This window comes from Dreissena polymorpha, chromosome 7 (genome assembly GCF_020536995.1).
Source record: "Dreissena polymorpha isolate Duluth1 chromosome 7, UMN_Dpol_1.0, whole genome shotgun sequence".
NCBI lineage: Eukaryota > Metazoa > Mollusca > Bivalvia > Myida > Dreissenidae > Dreissena > Dreissena polymorpha.
In genome coordinates, this window is record NC_068361.1 from 10,764,831 (window position 1) to 10,788,275 (window position 23,445).

A 23,445-nucleotide genomic window follows, 5' to 3' on the forward strand; every position below is an offset into this window, starting at 1 on the left:
GGCAAACAGCTTTGACCCAGATGAGACGCCGCATGATGCGGCGTCTCATCAGGGTCTGCGCTGTTTGCGATAAAGGAATTTCTGTAAGAAATATTCTACATATAAAAATAAGTATACTAGACATACCTAATTTTGGAAATAAATTAATCCAATTCAGAAGGATGGGAGAGTCCACTAGGCGTAAATGGGTTAAAATGATTAAAGAAAAAGATTATAAAGCTTCATTGTATGATGCTTCACAAACCTTCAATATTTTAATCAGAACAGTTAATTTCCAAAATGCTACACATAGGAGTCGCGTTCTGAGAAAACTGGGCATAATGCATGTGCGTTAACTGTCGTCCCAGATTAGCCTGTGTAGTCCGCACAGGCTAATCAGGGATGACATTTTCCGCCTTAACTGGATTTTCATGTAGAAGAGACTTTATTTAAACGAAAAAAAACATAACAGCGGAAAGTGTCGTCCCTGATTAGCCTGTGCGGACTGCACAGGCTAATCACACTTTACGCACATGCATTAAGCCCAATTTTCTCAGAACAAGGCTCATATATGTGCTGTATATTGCATACAATAAATAAGAGACTTAAATAACCAGGGTTCATTCGTGTTAATGCCGCAACCATCGCGCTATTAAGGAAAGAACGTTCATCAAACCATGTCAATGAAACGATTGGCGATTACAATATTCAAGAAAACATAAATGTGTTATGGTATCGAAAAGTCAATGTGAACGATCCGTTTGACTAAACGTTGTTTATGAAGCACTTTTAACTTTAATTCTTATCAAAAGCATTCAATCGAAAAGACCCATGTTTTTTTCCGTGGATTGATATGAGTACCTTCTTTTGTCAGAACTCGATCGAAACATCTCATTGAAAAGTTCTAGAAAAGTTATGTATTTACCACCAGTATTAGCTTTTATCGTAAATAGTTAGTCACGCACGTCCCCAAAGACGTCCGTTCCTTCGTTATAAACGACAGTTAAACATTAACAAGTCTACGCTATTGGCGACTAATTTTACATGATCAGGTGAGGCATCCCTTCTTAATTCATACGTTCTTAACGAAACTTGTGTTCGTTTTTGTATTTAATCTTTAAAATAGTTCTTTCAGGAAATATCGCTGCGATCGCTTAATCGATTCACACTTCCTGTGCAAGTGTAGCCGATCTTAACGGAATCCGGATAGTACCATCTATAATCTCGACTTTCTTTCAGCAAGGGCGACACTAGACACACGAAGCGAAACACGATATATCGCCCTTGTTTAGGTAGCCCAAAAGGCGATACATCGTGTTAAATATATTGTACTTCGCCGCGACTATCGCGAAAAATATCGTGCGCCGCCGCGACTATCGCTTAAAATATCGTGTATCGCTACGTGTGTCTAGTGTCGCGTTCAAAGGGCGACGCACGAAACACGAAGCGACGCACGATATTTTGCGGGACAGTCGCGGCGACGCACGATATTATATTATTCAAATATCGCCCATTTTATCCGAATCTCGTGTAGTTTCAGACCTCGACACTAGACACACGAAGCGATACTCGATATTTTGCGCGTGTGTCTAGTGTCGCCCTTGATGAAAGAAGGGCGAGATTATAGATGGCGCCATCCGGATTCCGGTAACGAGTATAAAGTGCATCTCCGTATGGAGGGCTAACGCGTCTGGTGTTCATATTTGTTTTCTATATTCAAAAATACAGTATGTAACAGCAGCATCAAATGCATTTATACAATATTGCATATTATAATTTGTAAATATATACCTTTTGTTAAATAAATTAAGTTATTTATTCGGGCGGTTGCGATATAAATAAGATGTAGTTGTCGTCTTGCCCTGTACAAATAGGTTCTATCTATTAATTACCGTTATAAGATAGTGCAGAAACAAATCTCAATATTATCGATTGTGTGAAAATACTGACCATTACAGACACATTTTACATATTTAAGGCTTACCATTTAAGTACAAAGGTAGTTTATACAACAATCTTAGGTTTACATCGCCGTTTCGATTCCCAACACCATGATGTGACAATAAGGTGTATATACTTATCATTTTCACCGATTCGCTTAAACCAGACCAAGAATGGTTAGGTTTATAACGTGCACGCCTCAATCAGAACATGATTATTTAACCCATTTATGCCTAGCGTCTAGAAAAAAGGCCTTTGCAAACTGCGTTGACCCAGATGAGACGCCGCATCATGCGGCGTCTCATCAGGGTCTGCGCTATTTGCTGAAAGGAATTTCTGTAAGAAATATTCTAAATATAGAAATAACTATACTAGGCATCCCTTATTTTGGAAATAAATTGATCCAATTGAAATGTATGGGAGAGTCGACTAGGCATAAATGGGTTAATGATCCGTGGGCCGCGTAGTGCGAAAATGGGTATTATGCTAAATGCGAAAAGCGTAACTGCAGACCAGCCGGCGCATATGCAGAGAAGGCATAATAGGCTACTTTCACAAACTAGCCAGGCTTTCTGAAAGTCTCAAAGAGTCACTATGCTACGTCTAGGAAATTGCCAGACTGCCTTAAAGAGTCACTATGCTACGTCTAGGAACAAGCCAGGCTGTCTGAAAGTCTTAAAGAGTCACTATGCTACGTCTAGGAACTAGCCAGGCTGTCAGAAAGTCTTAAAGAGTCACTATGCTACGTCTAGGAACTAGCCAGGCTGTCTGAAAGTCTAAAAGAGTCACTATGCTACGTCTAGAAACTAGCCAGGCTATCTGAAAATCTTAAAGAGTCACTATGCTACGTCTAGGAACTAGCAAGACTGTATGAGAGTCTTTGGATGTCAATAGACTACGTCCATGAACTAGCAAGACTGTATGAGAGTCTTGGGATGTCAATAGGCTACGTCCATGAAATAGCAATAGAGTCAAGTGACTTTGATAGTCACCAGGCTACGCCTCGGCAATATGAGTCGCGTTCTGAGAAAACTGGGCATAATGCATGTGCATAAATTGTCGTCCCAGATTAACCTGTTCAGTCCGCACAAACTTATCAGGGACGACACTTTCCGCCTAAATTTGAATTTTGCTAAGAAGACACTTTATTTGAACGAAAAATGTCATAAAAGCGGAAAGTGTCGTATGGGTAACCATCCATCTAAGTAGGTAAAATATATACGCATTTATAACGCTATTCACTGATAATTTGTAAAAATGTGTGTATTAATAACACAGAGTTTTAAATACGCTGATAAGTTATAAAGCCTTAATTGTCCAGCGCATTAGATCTTGCTTCCAAATGTCCCATAATTTATTAAACACAATTAAACAATTATTAAACTTGTTATCGTGCACATATAGTAAGTTTATATTATTCCAAATGTAAACAATGTGTGAAGGAATAAATATTAACTGTTGTAAAAAAAGACATTGAAAAAGTCCATTGATGTATATTGCTACAAAAAATAAACCATCAATAATTGTAGTACATTGTGCATGTGTTATGTGTTTACTATTATACCTGTTTTGAGTTATTTAATCTCAATAATTTATCTCATCAATAAATGTCCACTACTCGTGTACGCGTACAACTTACAATTTGAAAGTGTAATAACGATGAAAAACACCTCCTAGCTGCTTAAAAAGGACATGTACTACAACAAAAACTGTCAAAGTGTGATACAACGACAGTTGGGAGAATGTAGGACATTTGCCCCTTCGGACATCTGCCCCTTCATGAAATCAGGACTAAACGGACATCTGCCCCTTCACTCAAATTCTCAAGATGGACATCTGCCCCTTCACTCATATTCTCAAGGTGGACATTTGCCCCTTCACTCAATTTCTCAAGGTGGACATTTTCCCCTTCACTCAATTTCCGAAGGGGCAAATGTCCGTATACCTAAGAACCTGGTGAGGACAATTATAAGTATGTTTCTTTTCAATGGAGCTGAGATGCTCAGTAGCTACATGTATGTAGGAGCTGTGTACATCATTAACCCATTTATGCCCAGTGGACTCTCCCATCCTTCTAAATTGGATCAATTTATTTCCAAAATTAGGGGTGTCATGTATATTTATTTCTATATTTAGAATATTTCTTACAGAAATTCATTTAAGCAAACAGCGCAGACCCAGATGAGACGCCGCATTATGCGGCGTCTCATCTGGGTCTACGCTGTTTGCAATGTCCTTTTTTCAGGACGCTAGGCATGAATGGGTTAAATTGTTGATAACATCTTAAAATGTCGTATTAAAATGACATTTAAAACGGCTATATGAATAACGTCGTCGCCATCCAAAACACATAAAAGCTGTAAAAAGATATAATAAGTCATTTAATTGAAGGTTATGAACATATTATTTCGTTTTATTAACTCTTGTTAGCCAAGTAGACCATTGACATGGGAAATATCCTGCATTGTCCGTAATGCTTTAACAGTTGAACGAAATGATGCGATACATACTTCATATTTCATTTAATGTTATCGATATCAAACTGACGCATTTTGTAATTTCATGATGAATATTATTGAATATTAAAACTATAAATACGCTGAATTATATATACATTTTTTACCATAATCCAACGCGATGAATATTATTAGTATTTATTATAAATAAATTGGAAATTATGAATAAATCTTTCATTTAAAATTATAAATAATAGAATTCGCGAATTTCGGAAATTATATGTCATTATAATTATATAAATATATGTCTTATTATAAAGAAAAAATGTACAATTACATAATAGAAATTTGCTTAACATATTTCGCAAAACAGGCATACCTTTACATACATTGTTAAAGGGGCCTTTTCACGTTATGGCAAATAGACAAAATTGAAAAAAGTTGTTTCAGATTCGCAAATTTTCGTTTTAGTTATGACATTTGTGAGGAAACAGTAATACTGAACATTTACCATGCTCTAATATAGCCAATATATGCATCTTTTGACGATTTAAAAATCTGAAAGTTATAAAGCTTTGCAACGCGAAACGATTAAACAATTTGGAGAGTTCTGTTGTTGTCGTCTAATTTTGTGAAACTACGAAGATTGCGTATATAAAGTATAAAATACGTCCGTTGTACTTACTTGGCAAGATGGCCAAGTGGTCTAATTGGTTTTTACTCCAGGACTCCAGGGGTAACTGGTTCGAGCCCTGCTGCGGGTTACTTCTTTTTCTTTTTTTAAATTTTATTTTTGATTTTTTACTGGAGCTTTTTAGATCCAATGTTTACATTTATCAATATAAAGCGTTTAATGGCAATCTTAAAAACATGCCAAAATCTGTGAAAAGGCCCCTTTAAAGTGCTCTAGACCAGTAACTGGAAGGATCAATATGTTCCTCAAGGCTTTATACTTAACAGATGTTCAAACAGATTAAATATGTAATAGTAGTCAGTGTCATTGCCTCGAGAATTATAATCAAGTCCGAAAATCTAAAACATCCGTCGAACTGGACGAACGTGCCCATTAAAAGTGTAATCGCATTGCTTCGAGAATTATAATATAGGTCATCCATTTATAACATCGGTGGAACGTAAATAATGTTGTCGGCAAGTTTCCTGCATCATTGAGCGACTAGATATAGAGATTAAGCCAATCAACAAAGTGGGGACAGTGGTCTAGTGGTAAGATGCTGGGGACCGTTTCAATAAACATCGTAATACACATTTAAGATAAGATACATTTTTCGAAGATGCATGATTTCTAAAGTCCATATCATATGTTTATAAATTGTCAGTACTTAATTACTTACCTTGGCATCTCTAGCGCCGTATATATTTGACGGGCATAGCGAGCTAGTTCGTCTACTTATTAAGATTACAAATTTATCTCGTAAGTTAACATTGTCGTACGGTCGTTTATGAAACGGCCCCCAGGTCTAGGGATCGGAAGGTCCCTGGTTCGAATCCCGCTCAGGACACTTGATTTTTCTGATCAAAAAATTAATCCCACGCTTGCTCCTCTCCACCCAGGTGTATAAATGGGAACCTGTGAGGGAAATAAGTCAATGTGCCGTGGCTGCCTTGTTTGTAAACGGACGACTTAAATCCCAGTGATCGGGGGGGGGGGGGGGGGGGGGGAGGTTAATGTCGAAGTCGGCTTGAGATGTAAATCGAAGCAGACTATAATCCGCATCTTCATCCTTTAACAATTTGCACGTGCGGAGACGAATACTACTGACCAATCAAGAATTGAAAAGAAGTGAATTTAATTTTATGAAAATTAACCTGTCAATTTAAAGGTGCATGTTTTGTCGAAAAATTGGAAACTCTTCGTTTAGATTTAGATGTAACGGACAAAGAAAGGTCCAATCATGTAGCCATCAGAATGTATTTATATATTTGGAGAAATGAATTATATTTAAAGAAATTGGAATATAATTATTAATTTAGAATATAATACACCTATGGCGTTGTTGTTATTCATTTCATTCCACGTTATTATACAGATGAATTGACATTAGGGAAAAGGGACGGCCTTGCCTTATTCGCCACGTAACAAAATGCAGTTAATGCGAGTCACGTTATGACGGCAATTCGCGCATGACGTGTGATCTAACGATTACATGACATTGTAAAACAAAAGTATATTTTACGGAATGCAAACATACAACAATAAATTAATGTCCACCAATAACTGCTGTAGTTTTTTGGAATTATACGTTGTGTATGTATGGTTTTCTTATCATATAATGCTTTGCATTAATTTATCACTGACTTATTCGGTCATGGATGTACTATCAAGTCTTTTTGTACAAACATAACTTTAGGCTGGAATTTTCCCACTTAATAAATAACGTCCAAACCTGAATTTTCTCTTTTGTCAATGACTAATTAAATCATCAAACCAACACTATAAAGAAGTGAAACGCCAGCTGTAGGAGTATGGAAGAGAAAGACCGACAATATAATTCATCACCAGAAATGTTGCACGTGTTGAGTATTAAGCTGATATGTTTGATCTTGCAATTATATATTATACATATATGTCAAATTGAATTCCGTTCAAATAAGCAATGTTCGATTTTTATGTTTCAATTTTCAACTATGTTGATTTTTAAGGTGAAGACATCTCAAATGTTCATCTTGTTCATTGTCCAATTAAAACTGTTCAATGAATAAAAACTTAAATGTTCAAAATGTAAAATATACATTAACTTGTATTTTTAAATCGCATACACTACGCATAAAACTTACAAATGTGCAACAGTAACTTTTACGAACTGCCAATATCCACTGTTAGCATGTAAACATGTCTAGATTGGTCAACGCGTATCTTTACACATTGCAATGTTACAAGTTTACTTCAGCACAGTTGGCAGTTGTTAAGTCGGTTTAACAACAATCTATATGCGGTGAACAATATTGGCGGTCTTTCCCTTCATATACGGGGTAGACGCGTCAAAATTATTTTTCGTCTTAGCCAGGAACGAATGCCTTCAAGAAGTTACATGTTTGTTTACAAATATTTAACTATTTTGTAGAATCGGAACTTGCAACATTTTACACTTTACAATTATACAAAAGAGATATTAAAATGTTGCATTAAAAAAAATTCTCTGTTAAACAAATGAGCTGAATATTCAACGCGTGCAACATTTCTGGTGATGAATACTATTGGGCGGTCTTTCCCTTCCATACTGGAGCAGTATTGCATTCTTATTATATACAATATGTTGTGACCAATTGCCAAAGCAGAACGAAACAGCACAATACGAAACAACATACACACATGGAACACTGGGTTCACCGCCTCGGAACCGGTCAATGCAAAGCAGTGTGGGTTTAAACCGGTTTAAGAGCGCTCAACCTCACACTTGGCCCAGCAATATTCATGATACATGAACGTGTAAATAAAAATTAACCTGAAAGCATTGACACTAAAATTTAACAATAATACAAGGGAATTAAAAAAACGTATTCAATTTAAATCAATATTTTGAATTACCAAAAAAGCTGATTATGTAACTGTAATTTGGTATTTAATGACATTTAAGGAAAAATTAATTTTATACGAGTGTAATTTCGATTTGAAGCATGGATAGCAACTGAAACTAATGTAACTGCACATATATATCTCCTTAAATGAATTAAGTTGTTAAATATCTTGAGTTTACTTTTAAATAAGGCTTCGTTATTATATAAAATATTTCGTCCTTTATTTATGGAGAAATATCCTGTAAACAACTTAAGCCATGATAGCTATGTAACTCTTGACTTACCATGGTATTTACTCTTCTGTTCATTTAATCGTAGCTAAATGAGTCTGCTTCTACTACAAAGGGTGCGTCCTTCAGAATACTGACCGAAATAATTGCAAGCCAGTTATTTGCACAGTGTTAAAACAGGCAATTAATATCCGAATGTCTAATCCGAATATGATAACGTTTTCAGTTATATCGTATCAATTTCATTTTTCGGCATAGCTGTTTAACGTCACTTTTGACCTTAGGTGACCTTTAATCATGACCAGTAAAATTCATATAAAATTTCCCGCCAGTAGGTACCAAATTAATAAATCCGAATTGTACATTGGCTAATAATACAAACATCACTGTAAACATTGGATACATCATTTGAACAGAAATATGAATATATTGTAAATTACATGTAAATTACAATAAATTAAAAACTGTCATGATTAAAAACATTCTCTAAACATTACATCGAAACGTTTTTCCTTACTTTACGAAGCATTATAGCATAAATCACATGTCTCTAAAATTAAGAGAAGCTATTGTTAACATGCCGTAACGGTCACACTAACCACTACAAAACACACTAAGTGTAGCAAAGGTACCCACAGTCAAACACATGCCCGCAAAGTCCAATAAGTCCAATGTAACTATTTTAATGCCTTTTTTATAACTTGCCAGATATAATATCAACACCACTGTTGACCAAATAATAACAGATATTTATGTTAAAATCTTCGTTCCACCAAATTATTTGCCAAATAGTCTTAAAATTATTGAATAAAGGATACACTGGTTAACTTATTTGTGTTTGGATCAGATTTGCTTGCTTTTGTGGCATTTGCTAGACTTTGCGTGACTTTGTAGTGATTAGTGAGACTCACTCTTACATAAATTTGTAAACAACGTTGTAATACACGCTAACGTCTCAAGTAAAAAAATGTAATAATTTATACTAGTGTTTGTCTATTGCAAGATTAAGTCCACTGATATATTAATTAAATGTGTAATTACTATCGTTTCAAGTGGCATCATTATCATAATAGTTATGGAACTATATTTCCTCACATTAATTTATGAGGGTGTAGTGTCTGCGGTTGTGTGATGCGCATCAAACCCAAGAAAGAATCGATGATTGCTGAATAATTTTTTATTTCAAGAGGGTAAAAATAATTAATGGTAGATTTCACCAAGCGCATAATTATATCTTGTTCTACGGGTTTTAAATGTACAGCAATAGCTCTTTCTCTTATTTTGTGTATCGGTTGCAATTGAGTTCAAACACTCGAACGATTGACCGCCCACGATGTTGACCTAATTCTTGATTATTCGCTATATTCCAGTTGCTTTACGGTGGTTTCTTCACACTGCAGTTTTGTCACACTGATTTACCGTAGAAAACGTGTAGAGGGTTCGTCACAATGGTAATATATAGGAGTACATTTTACCGTGAAACTTAAGCACCTTTGATTGACACCTTTCTTCTATTTTAAAACAACATAGTTTTTGTGCTGATCTGTTCATAAATTAAATACATTTAAACTCAATAAACGGTATGATAATATCCTCATATATTTACTTTCACAACACATCCATTTATTTGCAAACAATATTACACAAAACATAAATATTTACATATAAAACATAAAGACATAATCAAATACAACAAAATATTTCACAATACATTAAAATACAACTCGGCTAGATGCACTTTACCGGTACACAGTTGTTTACCACTATCGACAAAGCGGGGGTTTGGGGGCGGTAGCCCCCGATACTAAGGAAATATATAGGAAAAAAAGGATTATTAGGTGTTGCGTTAGATATTAGGTATAAGGTTTTACGTTTGCGTACCGGTAATGTGCAATTGCCCATACATCTCTACTCAATAATTCTACATACAAAGAAATCATTTAAAATATTATGTACTCAACAAACAGTACAGTCAGACTTCTGTCTGTTATATGTCTATGTTCCTTTTCAGACGTCGTGGAATGGGTCGTGTGTTGAATGGGGCCCAAGGCCTGCGATGTGTCTGCATCTCTTCAGTAGTTGAGTGGTGGTGATTTCATCGTCCTCATATTTGTCCCAAGTGTCGAATAGTTTTCCGTGGATTTCCTTAAATTTCCTTCTATGCACACGGCAAGCACGTGCTCCGACAATAGACAAAACCTTAAGTCCACTGTCGTCTCACGTCGTAGAAGGGGGACGAGCGTGTAGAAGCCTAGTTCGGCACGCCCTGCTCGCGTATTGATTCTTCGAAGCCACCCTGAAATCTTTTTTGTCTGTTTTCGCATTGCGGATTTATAATAAATTAATTTATATAAAAAACTTACTATTTCATGTCTGCCATGTTTGTCAAAACATATTGAACATGCATTCTTTACATAACTCCCATGTTCATGTAAGTTGTTGACATGTTTTACATATGTAGATTGTTATCAAAATATCTCTGGCATAAATGTTTTTTTATACGTTGTAAAGCCTTTACATTGTCAACATATCTTTGCTATGATTAATTTGAAAGTTCACGTGTTCCTCAATATTACATTTTTATATATGCTTGCGATACTTATTTTGATTTTGCATGTGTTTTTTACTTACACATCGCACATGTGTTGTCATATTCATTTCCACCATGACTTACTTGTATTTCATCGATTATTAATTTCCAACATTATGCAAATAAACCTTTACAATTACCTTCAGTAAATACTTAAGTTTAATGTCACAGTACAGTTCTTTTACACTGTTTTGCTAATATTTCATTTACATCAGTTTTGTGTTGCATTCTTTCTAAAAAGCTAATTACACCATCGCTTTACATGTACATGTTTATTGTGTCTTTTTTCTCTTATGCAATAAACACTGCATTGATATATTCTGCAACATCCATAATCCTTACATAAAATAATGTTTATTTTAATTTAATATCCTTGTGTACTTCTATCAAACTCTTATATAGAACATATTTACGTCCTTAATGCTAACTAGGATTACTAGCTTATTTAAAGTCCTAAACTATAATCTCTGAATTGCACTTTCGATTCCCTGTCCAGCCAAATAAAAAGTGTGAATATGTACAGGCATGTTTATTTATTTTCATTCATGTGTTTATATTTGGCAAAATCATTGTTCGAATTCCACGATTTTTCACTTGTTTCTATCATAATCTGCCTTTTATTCATTCTAATTTATATTTTCGTTTATTAGTGTAAATATGTTTCTTTGTACTTTGTTTTGTTCATTTTTTATATAATGTTTCTGCAAAAAATGCATATCACTATGATGCTTGCAATATTGAGTCTTTTATGTTTACATTCTACTGACATCTTAACACCTTATCTTCCAACATTATGCTCAAAGTTGTTCTCATTTTTCCTCCATAGAGACCAAGTACTGGTTCTTCCCAGGAAACGGACTCGACAGTGTCTATATCTGCCTATAATAGGCCTTCATGTAATAGTCAGAAATTGACTGTAGGAAGTACGAAGAAGAAGTAGAAGTATTTCAGTGGCGAATATGTTTTCTTTACCTATTGAAACTAATGTTTTACTTTTTAAATTATAAAAACCTAGTCATTACAATACTTATTGACAATAAAACATAAAATTACTCTCACCTCTTCTTGTTCTTAATTTATTTGTAAATACATTAAAATATATTATCTTATTATCTCTCACTACCTTCATGAAATACATGGTCGCTTAATTGCGTCTCCTTTCACTGGTGGCAAAAATTACAACATCAACGCCGTATATCTTTTTAAAGATATTTCTGGTTTCAAATCATCCCGAGAATCAATTTTATTTGCATTCGCGATAGATCTATCGATGGACAAAAACCATATATCAGTTAATTGTATCTTCAAACTCATTACAATATACTGTTTTATTTTATGCTTTCAGGTGGTTTATAGAAAAATGTCAGTGAATTAAAACTGATAATTTCACTGTTTCAACTGTGAAAATTATCAGTGAAAATTATCGATAATGTTCACTGTTTACTGTGAAATTACGTCATTTTTTTACGAAATGACGTCATTATCCCAGCGAAATTCTTTAGTTAAACTCTAACAATGTATACAAACGGTGAAAAAAAGCATAAAATAAAAAGAAAATTTCTTGCATTCGGTGAAATATCGATTTTAATTCACTCGTGATCAAAGAAAAAATATATTTTCACGAGTGGCGCATATTATTTTCTATGATCAATCGTGAATTAAAATCGATAATCCACCGAATCCAACAAATATCCTCTATATAATAATAAAACAAGCAGTTTAATTATACATGCTGATACGGCCTGACATCGCCTGAGCTATCTCTTCTATGTGAAAAATAATTAATGGTAATTAACATGTTACGCTAGTCGTACCGTTCTACACAAATCGATAAATGTAGTGGATTGAGGAGACTATTTTTGTATTCACAAAGTACATTAATATACTAATTTATGTAAAACAATGATAACATTTATAAGATTATACATGACGTTATTTGAAACAATTTTTTATTTTCATTTGTTATAAAGCAAATTTTAACCGAATTATTCCGTTTGATTTTCAGCTTTATAAGTGTGTTTCCCTAATTAATTTTAGGCATTGCTAAGTTGGCACTTGTAAACCTGATTGAAGACACGGTAACCCCGATTTGGTTTTCAAATCGCACTATTGCAACTCAGTTTTAATAGGGAATAACAATTACTTTTTGCATTTCGTAATAAATCAAACAAAAACAATACGCTTTGGTGGTATATTTATTGCATCCTCCTGTGAAGGGGACCTGTATTAGAGTCCGTCAAGCGCTCATTATTTAATCATTGTATCTGGTTTTTGCACTTTCTGTTCCAAAATACGTCAGGTTGAAAACAATCGATACAGGAAAAATGGAATGCCTTTAAATATTGGTCAAATAAACTATCCTACTTAGTATGTACTTACACACACCGAATAATAATAAAAGTCTATCTTAAGAACGGTGTGCCATTTCTTTAGTCCTCTTATTGGTATTGTACACAAAACTATTTAGAGATGTTTTATTGACTTTAAGTATATTTAGCTAATCTTCGGATATTAGCAGTTTTATAATTGGTGCAATATTAAAGGGACCGTCAAAAAAGAAAAGTTCTAAAATACCGTATTTTTTACAATCATTAGTTTATATTGATTAAAATATCACGACCGGTATATTACATTACTTTTTTTTTTAAGTTTTCATATGTTCAGTATATTCGGTAATACATTTTACTGGGTATGTCTACCAGGTAACTACCAGTTAACTATAAATAACGCAAGCAGATTGATCATCATCGACACGTGGTAAACCCAGGAATGCAAATTGTGCATGCGTAGTGAATTGTATATATTTTATATAAAAGAAAATGATCAATCTACTTGCGTTATTTGTGTGTCCATATCGTTATGCCACATATTTTTGCGATGAACTTTCGATTTCACACCTCGAAATTTTATAACCGAATTTACTGCAAATATGATCGTTTTTCAAGTAATGTAATATCCCAGTCAGATATCAATATAAACTAATAATTGTAAAAACAATACGGTATTTGAGAACTTTTCTTTTTTCGTCCATCGAGGTTGACGGTCCCTTTACGGTACAGAAACTGTAGCAGATCACTAATGGGGTTGAAAAATCCCTGCAACGCAGAAGCGTCAAAAATGGTAGTATATACTTAGGTCAATTATTTAACAACGACTTAACTGGAAAATCATTTTTATACCACATTTATATAGCGCCCTTTTCATACTCGAGATGTGCGTTCAAAGGCGCTTTACATTTTGTCCCAGAGCACTGGGTCATAAGTCGTTCGTTAACACCTTGGCGCAGTATGCAGCCACGGTACATTGACTTATTTCCCTCACAGGTTTTTGTAAATAATTGTTGATTTCTTCTTCAGATTACCTGCAATAAAACGTCTGCGACCCCAGTAAAATGTTTGAAAGCTTACGCGGTTAACACAACTGTCTAGAAGATTGGTCATCAATAAATGTGTGAGTTATGCAGTTCATAATATATTTTGAAAGCGCAGTTTTTATTTTAGCATCGACTTTAATCAATTTACCGATTGTAAGTGCCACCATGCCACAAAATGTACAGGTCCGCATTAGTCGAAATCCACATGTCGGCACATTCGACTATGTATGTTATTTATGAAATTAGACATTTGAAATGCAGGATCCTTCTTGAGCGTGGCTGTGACCGCTCCATCCCTGGTCAGTGTGCAGAGAATTCCATTGACACTGTCCGTCACGTATACCTTCTTTCCATCAGGGCTCACCCCAACACCTACAAAAAATCATGTACACGATGCTTTAATTTAAAGAGAAAAAACGATTGAGATTGCTTATTGTCTAGAAATAATTCGACAAACAAAAAAATACACGATATGTTCAATTGAAATTTCCTACCTGTATTATTTGTTTAAATAATACTTACAAAGCTTAAAAATGTTTATCCAATTAACATAAATCACTTTCTTTACATATTTAGAACAATCTAGATTGACATGGTACTGTCATTTCGCTGTGTAATATTTCAGGAGATGCTTAGAATAAAAGAACCGCGAGGATTTCCGTGATGTAGTTTTATTACTTCAAGGCCTAATATATTACACAACGAACATACAATAGCTTGCTCTTCTGTTTATCATACCTCTACGTCTCAATTTTAAAAGAAATAATAAAACATAATCGCTAAGACGCTGAATTTTTAGCTGAAATAAATATGATGTTTGACGTTTTACGTTTAAGTAATTGCATCATGAGCATTTGTGCTAAATATTGGTAAAGTATGTTATTTGTTGTTTTTGATGCTGGTGTGTCTAAAATATATTTATATGGACCTTCTGAATTAGTCTTGCTCAACAATTAGGTCAAATTCCATGTCAAATTGAGGTCCGGTGATGTCAGTGTTTTGAAAGTGTTTTTATCCGAAAGCTTTTTATTACTCGTTTACTGACATACAACCTGTTACATGGTCTTATTGTATTGGATTAGCAATACAAACGTAGCAAAATACCATCGCATCCTCCCGATTTCTCCTTAAATAAAGTATTCACTAGCCGCCCATCCATCGTGTATTGACACACTGCAGCAACGGACGTTGCAAACAGGTCGCCCTGGTGAGTCGTAAGAATGAATTTCTTTTACAGAGCTTACGTAACCAACAATAACCGCCATCTCGTTGGTTGATATGTTACACATGCACCATGGGGATTCAGGCAGTTTGATTTCAAGTATAAAATTGTACACCTGTTCCAGGAGTTTCAAGCACATATTGTTGTAGTCAGCAAAAATGAAGTTTCCGTAGTACGACTCGCATATGCTCCTTATAAAACAGTCCCTTCTATCGAGCGCAGTTAGCACTTTGTATCTTGAATTTTCCTTTATGCGTGCAGCCGTGTTTGTATCAAAGTGGTGATGTGACGCACCTTCGCGACATGCGATACTTCCGAACTGTACAAGAAGCAAGAAACTGCTCCAAGTCCTTGTTTAGGTGGAATTCAAGGTTTGCATTTGTAGATGCTTTTCGAAGAAATAACTTTTCGGAAGTGATATGGTCGATTTTGTTACATTTTTTGTACATAATAAACGATCATTCAGGCGACGTTTTTTCTATGTCTTCATTCATATACCCTTTAAACATTAACATTCTGTATTTTGTTGCAGTCGATATAGATTTTCGTTCATAAGTCGACGTATATCAATTATTTCTTCCATCACATGTTCGTATGACGTTTGGAGACAAATAATATTGTGTTCTCCTATCTTCACCGTATCCTCTAGACGTTTTATTAATGAGTCAATGGTTGTCCTCATTTGAGCTACATCTACGGTTAGTGTGATAGATTTTACCTTGTCAGTTAATAGAACTACCTAACTACATTGCCTGAAAAATAAATATGTATAACAACAATTAATAAATATATTTAAATGAGTACTTTTATTTCATATTGTATTATGAATAGCATATTATTTTTGTCAATATCATAAGTACAGTTATTTCTTTTAATAAGAATCATTTGAACTTTTATTATAATATCGTTTATTACATAATTTACTTATTATTATTACGATAATTACTGTTATTTAATTATTATTTATTTTTATAATATTATTATTTCTGGAAATTGCTTATCAAATTCCATACCGGCACCACGTTTTAATCTATAAACAATAATATTAATGTTATCATACTGTGTCAGTATAACGAGTTGGAAACAAACAATTGTATTTGGCCTAAGAACTAATTCTTTTGAATAATTAAATCGCTTACTTGTGATTACGGAGATGAAAGACGTGGCAGAGCAGCTTTTCATCATCTTCACAGAACATCGTCAGTTTCTCAGTCGTGTGCTCCTCACATAACTCCAGCGAACCATCAACTTGTTTAACTACAAGCCAATCGTCACCGCCCCCTTGTTCAGTATTAAATGATCCTTAAGAAACTTATCGTGCGTGAATACACAACTGTTACAGAAATATTTTGAACATTTCTTACAATTAAACCGTCCTTCTTTATATATGCCTTCATCTCCACGTATTGTACAACATACGTCGTAATAAACGTCAGAACCTTTGTTCTGCGATGTTTCCAACGTGGCCGCCATTTTTGTATAAACCTACCTTCGAGTTCCCTCTATCCAAAACGTGTACTTCGGTTGTGTTTATCTACGATAGCGTATCTACGCTTAGGCCTGGCAAATAAAGTCATTTGGTTTACACGTTAAGTTATGTTTATTGTTTGAGTTAATATTAACTGTGAAGAATACTGGTATTATAATAATATTTAAGTTACATTGAACGTTCAGTTTAATGATTACATGGGCTTTTTTAGCATATTTTGGCATGTATTGAAGTCTGTAATTACCTGCTTTATATTGATAAATGAAAACATTGGATCTAAAAAGCTGCAGAAAAAAAGCAAGAGTAAAATTAAAAAAAGAACAATAATAACCATTCACTGGGCTCGAACCACTGACCCCTGGAGTAAAAGTCTACTTTATATAAACAATCATGGTAGCATCACAAAATATAACGACAACAACAGAACTCTCAAAATTATTCAAACGTTGCGCGTTGCAACGCTTTATAATTTTCAGGTTTTTAAATCGTCACACGATGCATAAAATGGATATTTTTGAGCATGGTAAATATTCAGTATCATTGTTTCCTCACAAACATCATAACTACAACAAAAATTTGCGAATCTGAATCTTTTTTTTTTAATTTTGTCAATTTACCACAAAGTGACAAGGCCCCTTTAATATGTACAGACGTTCAAACAAAAACATAGGTACATATATCGCATGATTCATTATTCAAAATCCATAGTCGATGATATATGCTTGAATTGTTTGATCATTATTAAAACATAAACAACATAATTTGATTTTAATACTGACTTAATTTGTTTTTATTCCATGTTTTATTACAAATCAATTCTTTTGCAGTTTATAAAAGGAGGTTACAATACTTTTTTTATTAACAACGCTTAAAATGAATTTTAAAATGCACAAAAAGGTTGGTGAGTCGATCAGCCTCGAGATCCGATATAAACATATATATTCAATGACGATATTGAATGCAATCAAACGGTTTATTGTTTAGTTAGCTTGTCTATCGAACTGTATTGTTTCTTGGCTGTTTACTATTTTATAGAATGGTATAGAATGGCCAAATGGTATAATAGTAAGTTTGGAAATTTAGGCAGAAGCCTTTTTGTGATCAGCAGGTAAAATATCAAGCTCACGGGCCTGGTAACATGAAATTAAATAGATGTAACAGTTAAACCAAGTATTCATTTGAAGTACAACTTTAACCCATGAAAACATCTCATTAAGAGATTTTAGGTTCTGATCATCGTCGCGACATAATTCAATATGCAATTGATTCTATTGATTATGGCACTGTCAACAGAAGATGTGTTCAAGCATTTGTTTCTGAATGGAATAGTGTTAACCAGGTAACTTTTGCAATCTACTTTCATTGTAAATACAGTGGTTTTGTATTGAGTGCTGGTGCCTTTATGTATGCGATTGAAACAATTAACAATTTGTTTTACGTTGGGGAGAGGCATGACGCATAACTTTTTTACAAACATCTCTTGTTCAATTTAGAAATCACGAAGAAGCTGGTAACCAAACGTTGTTCAAACGAAAAAATATTCATTACGTAGAGTTTTTCCTTAATGCAAATATGCATTTATTTTTATAATTTTGAAACTTAAGACTATATTTTAAATGTACAATTTATGTGTCAAATAGAAATAATGAAATAAACATATTCAAGTTATAATCAATCACTTGTCCTTCGACACACATATGGTATATAATAAATGTGTATTATTGACATGTTCTGAAGTTCTTCTAATGCGTTTTCATTTACACGTTTGATTCATAATCTAATTGCATGTATAATCATAGTCGCTGTCAACGAAAAAAATATAATTTATTATTGCATGTTATTATGAATAAACTGACGCGTTTAAAGTGGACCCGAAAGACTTGTTCCCTAAAATATTTGCTGTTCTTCCTGCAAAATGTGATGAATAACCTTATATACAACAAATCAATGTGTAATAATCTCACATGACCAAACGTTACTAACGTTATCAAAATAACAACGTATTGCTAGTTGAACAACTTACAAGGTAATAATAACGCAGTTCTCACATATGCGACCCGGGATCAAACCCGGCTCCCCGATCATGGGATGCATATTTAATATTTATGAAACTTGGCGGAAATCATAATTTTAGAGTGACGTGAGGCGTTTTGTAGCCGATTTTTTTAAAAATCACCTTGTCATTTCTTCCGTAAGGTTCAAACCGGTAACAATTTAAAATATCTGTAAATAAAGTGATGTGCGAGTTCCATCCGTGTTCAAATATGAGACCAGTCGAAATAAACGGCCCAACAATAATTTATTCTTTCAGGTCAATTAATTTTAGGGCTGCAACGGATCCAAAAAATTTGTTCGGATCCGAGTCCGATTCCAAATATGGTTTCTCGCAGTTGTTCGGATCCGGATCCTGCAGATAAGAGAAAATTAGAATTTTCTGTCTAAATTAAAGTAATGATTGTTTTAGAAGTATTATTTGACTAAAAAACATTAAACATTTATTAACAAAAAAACATAACACATTTCTTGTTTAACATTGTAGCGATGTCCAAATAAAACGAAACTTTAACACTTATTCACTGAATAGTATGCTCGTTAAAATACACTTTTCACTTTTCATAAGTTTGATGTTTGTTAGCACAAAAATTAACATCAACATTACCCGGGTCCAGGCAAACCCTATGAGCACTGACAGGGTCTCCTGCTGTGGAGAAGATTCTCTCACTGGGCACTGAGGTTTCTTGCATCACAAGATAGCATTTAAACTTAGTATATGATGAAATATGCTTTCAAGACAATACATTATGCAGGAACACAATATGACAGGTCGCGAAATTATGCAAAATTTACCTGAATCAACTTCTAGCCGCACTGGATCCACTACCGTTGTTTATAATACAACTCAGAAAGACAATAAGGATTGAAAACTTACTTATTGCCATTATGAATTGCATTTGTAATGTGTAGATCCTCCATGATTTCGAATTAGTTTTGCTCTCGGGGCTCATTACGGAATGTGTAATGACAATATTTAGGTTACAATATACTAAATCTTTTTGGAGTGCAATGCTATACTCTTTAAAAACCTGGACATCATTTATAAGAAGATACAAAGAAGACACAATTCTCTGTGTGGGCACTTGTCATGACTTTATTTTAGAATGTTTCTTTGTACATGTGGTAGGGAAAACATTGATGTTTAACAGAAATTCACGTATTTGCTTGAAGGTTAAAGACTACATACGACTTTGACAGATGGCGGGAAACCCTCATCCACTGGTACGAACCCGGTAAATTGATGGCTGTAAAACAGTGACCGCTGATTCGCATAGAGTTCTTTCTTGCAAAACGCATGACCCCCCTTTTTTATTGTCTAAATCATTGCGGCTTGGAATGCTCTTAGAGAAAAGGTATGGTTATGGGATCTCTATGCGCAAAAGTTTGACTTTATTTTTTGTTGAAGTTATTGCTTTTACATTGAATTTGTGTAGGAAATCTTTTGGTATATTGTAACCTAAAGGATCTCGAATGATCTGCTATTTGACTGTCACTTGTCAATAAATATCCACCATTACACGTATGATTTATCTTTTAAACAGAACCAGTCTGTATAAAAAAACAATACTTGTGAAAAGGTTACGCATGCGCAATTAATTTCCTTCTATATTACATATAAAATAGTTGAAGTTCGATATCAATTTTTACCATGATCAAGCAATGACCCACTATATCATCATACATCATTGGAAAGATAAATGCATAATCTTTTGAAAAAATGGATGTCATTAAATTCTATACATTGTAACTCAAAATATCTACCTTAGAATAGGCAAACCGGTTTTTACAGCTGTGCAGGCGACCATTTTGGGCTCAAATAGTATGACCTACGTTCAAAGCCGGGAACCATCAACAGAAAAAGTAGATCACAAAAATGGCTTTTTTTCTTATTGCTTACAAATATACCTTTAAATTGATACCAAAACATTCCATTTGCAATGTATTTTACAAATCCTATGCAGCATGCACTTAACAATGTGTGCTAAGTATCAAACTGACTGCATGTAACCCTAAAGACAGGAGTTCCGGTTTGGGGTTATGTGACCAAAACAGCGCTAGGTTACATACAACTATGGAAAAAAATATCCTTAATCGAAATTTTAAGGGGTGGATCCGTACCCGCGAATCTGAAGTTGGATCCGATATCATCGGATATTTCGGGTACCCGTTGCAGCCCTAATTAATTTAGTTTGCACATACATATACATATCTTGGTGAAACTTAAGATATAGTAAGCATGCACGGAGACCAGGCTTGGAATGTAAGGCGTGTCCGGCGTGTCGGATCAAGATGAAAGTTACCTTTAAAAAACAAAGATTGCGACCAAGCAAGATATATATGTTTTCCAAGGTTTATTAACCTTATTTATTGTGTTCCATCCATGATATTTTGTATTATAATCTCAAATGTCTAATTGGTTTCCAGAGAATTCTGAAGGGCGGATTAATCGCAAAAACACAAATCTCTTCAGAATCCGCTATATGGGGTTGCCATTTGCCATCTACGCACGTTGCACCTGCCGGACCCTTTAACGTGTATCCCACGTGACATTAAAATATGAGCTTGTGAGCATGTTTTATTCGTTTGATGTATGACTCAAATGGTGCCATCATGGTGTTATCCATTTCGTTCAACACTTTGCCATGCGAAATGCTCCCTGGGTAAGGACAATAATCTGTATGAAATGACCACCGAAATACAATAACATTTAAAACAGAAAATAAATAAATAATTAAAAACAAAGCAATGCAACTATGAAGCGTATCATTTAAGTTTTTGAAATAAATATTTTTCTAGAGCATATAATGAATAAGAAACGTAAGTTTATTATTTCTTAAAGAACAGCTATGGATAATACGTTAGAGAAGTTCCAGTACAAATAGATGCATTAAATAATAAACAAATCTTACATTCTTCACAATACGGACTTCCTCCGACCCAATGGTCCAAACTGCACGTCAAATATGTGCCATTTATTCCTGATAATCGGTAACCTGGCAAACATATATATCTTGCTTGGTCGCCATCTTGGTTTCCAAAGAACACTCTCATACCATTGTAAATGTGCGATGGTTGTTTACTGCATGGGGCTAGAAAAAAAGCAAACTAGTAAGCAACTTCCTTTGGTGTTTGCTTAAACAACAAATTTATTGTGCATTTTAATTTGTGTATGCCTTAAAAAAACTTGCTAAAACATGCACAATAAAACATGATAAGATTGGATCATTAGGGATATATTGTTAAGAACCTCTGCTTTGACTATTCAGTTTCAATAACTTGGTTTCTTGTTACTTTTAAATATTTATTACTAAAATGCTATGCCAGTTCCGGCTGTTTTTAAATATGACGCGAGTCGACATAAACGGTCCAACAATAATTTATTCATACGAAGATAAATAAACGTGGTGTACAACACGTAAAGGAGACACACAATATAAGATGTTTGTAACCGCCAGCTCCCCTGTAATTATGCTAGGATAGTGTTTACAAAGCTGTACAAATGTGACGCACGGTCAGTCAATTCCGCATTTCTTCAGATTTTATGTAAATAATACCAGAAAAGTGTTATAAAAGCGTTCAAAATCAATGTTACTTAATTTATACAATGTTTATTCATCTTGAATATTACAATGAAACTGATGTGGTAACGATTTTTTAGTATTTAATATGTACGAACGCGCGTAGTAACAAAGCCTATTTTTTTCACAAAAATTTGAATAATTTTAGTATCAAATAGTAGCGTTATAAAAAATCGCTGAAATGTGTTTTTAACATCAATCCCATCGATTAAATACCACCGCTGCGAACAAAAATATTATAAACCTCTGCTAAATACAAGTTTGTTGTGCAATAAGCAACGATAAAATATAATGGAACGATGTTTTTATCAGTTATACCAGGGCAAGTGTCTTACTTTAAATACACTTGACACAATTACCTGGTAAACACACTGGTGAAGATGACCAACTTCCATTTTTAATGAGGATTGGACGGTTTAAAGCGGCGACCCAGCTTTGATCATGTTAACGTTTAGTCTTGTTTTGTTGTTTTTATCAATTGTACAGGCAACCGATCACGTGTGCGCAATAAGAAATATCTCTCCTAATTTTCTCGTCTTTTCAATTACATGTAATAATGACCTTATTTACGACTTTTAAATAATATGAAACATATCATGGACTATTTTATAAACAAAAGATAATTCATGATTGTAAGCATAAGCACCATACCTACCTTGCACCACCATCATTAAATACAAGGTTTTGTTGTGGCATCTATTTGCGCTGTTAAAATGAATATTTTTTATCCCATCTTTACCGCGACATTGGCGGTATAACATCCCATGTAATAAACTAGCCTCTATCCCACCTTGTTGAATAAACCTGTCGCGTGCACGTGCTACTTTTTATTCTACCACTGAATGATTTTTCATAAGAAATCTCTAGAGTCGAGAAAACTTTAGCTTTAAAATTATACGACCATCTACCTTTACATCTAGTCAAGGGACTTACTTTTTCGCCATACGTATAATTAATCAGCTGATTGACGGCGTCATAAAATGACCTACTTATTG

The 23,445-nt window shown here is 34.2% G+C and overlaps 1 long non-coding RNA gene across 1 annotated transcript; it reads right to left on the reverse strand.

Annotated features, from left to right (window-relative positions):
- Positions 1–13,869: 13,869 nt before the first annotated feature.
- On the reverse strand, positions 13,870–16,844 carry LOC127840056 (uncharacterized). The gene is made up of 3 exons (XR_008030375.1): positions 16,468–16,844; positions 15,211–16,080; positions 13,870–14,478 (listed from the first exon to the last, which is right to left on the reverse strand). It is a non-coding gene; the product is annotated as an uncharacterized LOC127840056 (long non-coding RNA).
- Positions 16,845–23,445: the final 6,601 nt, after the last annotated feature.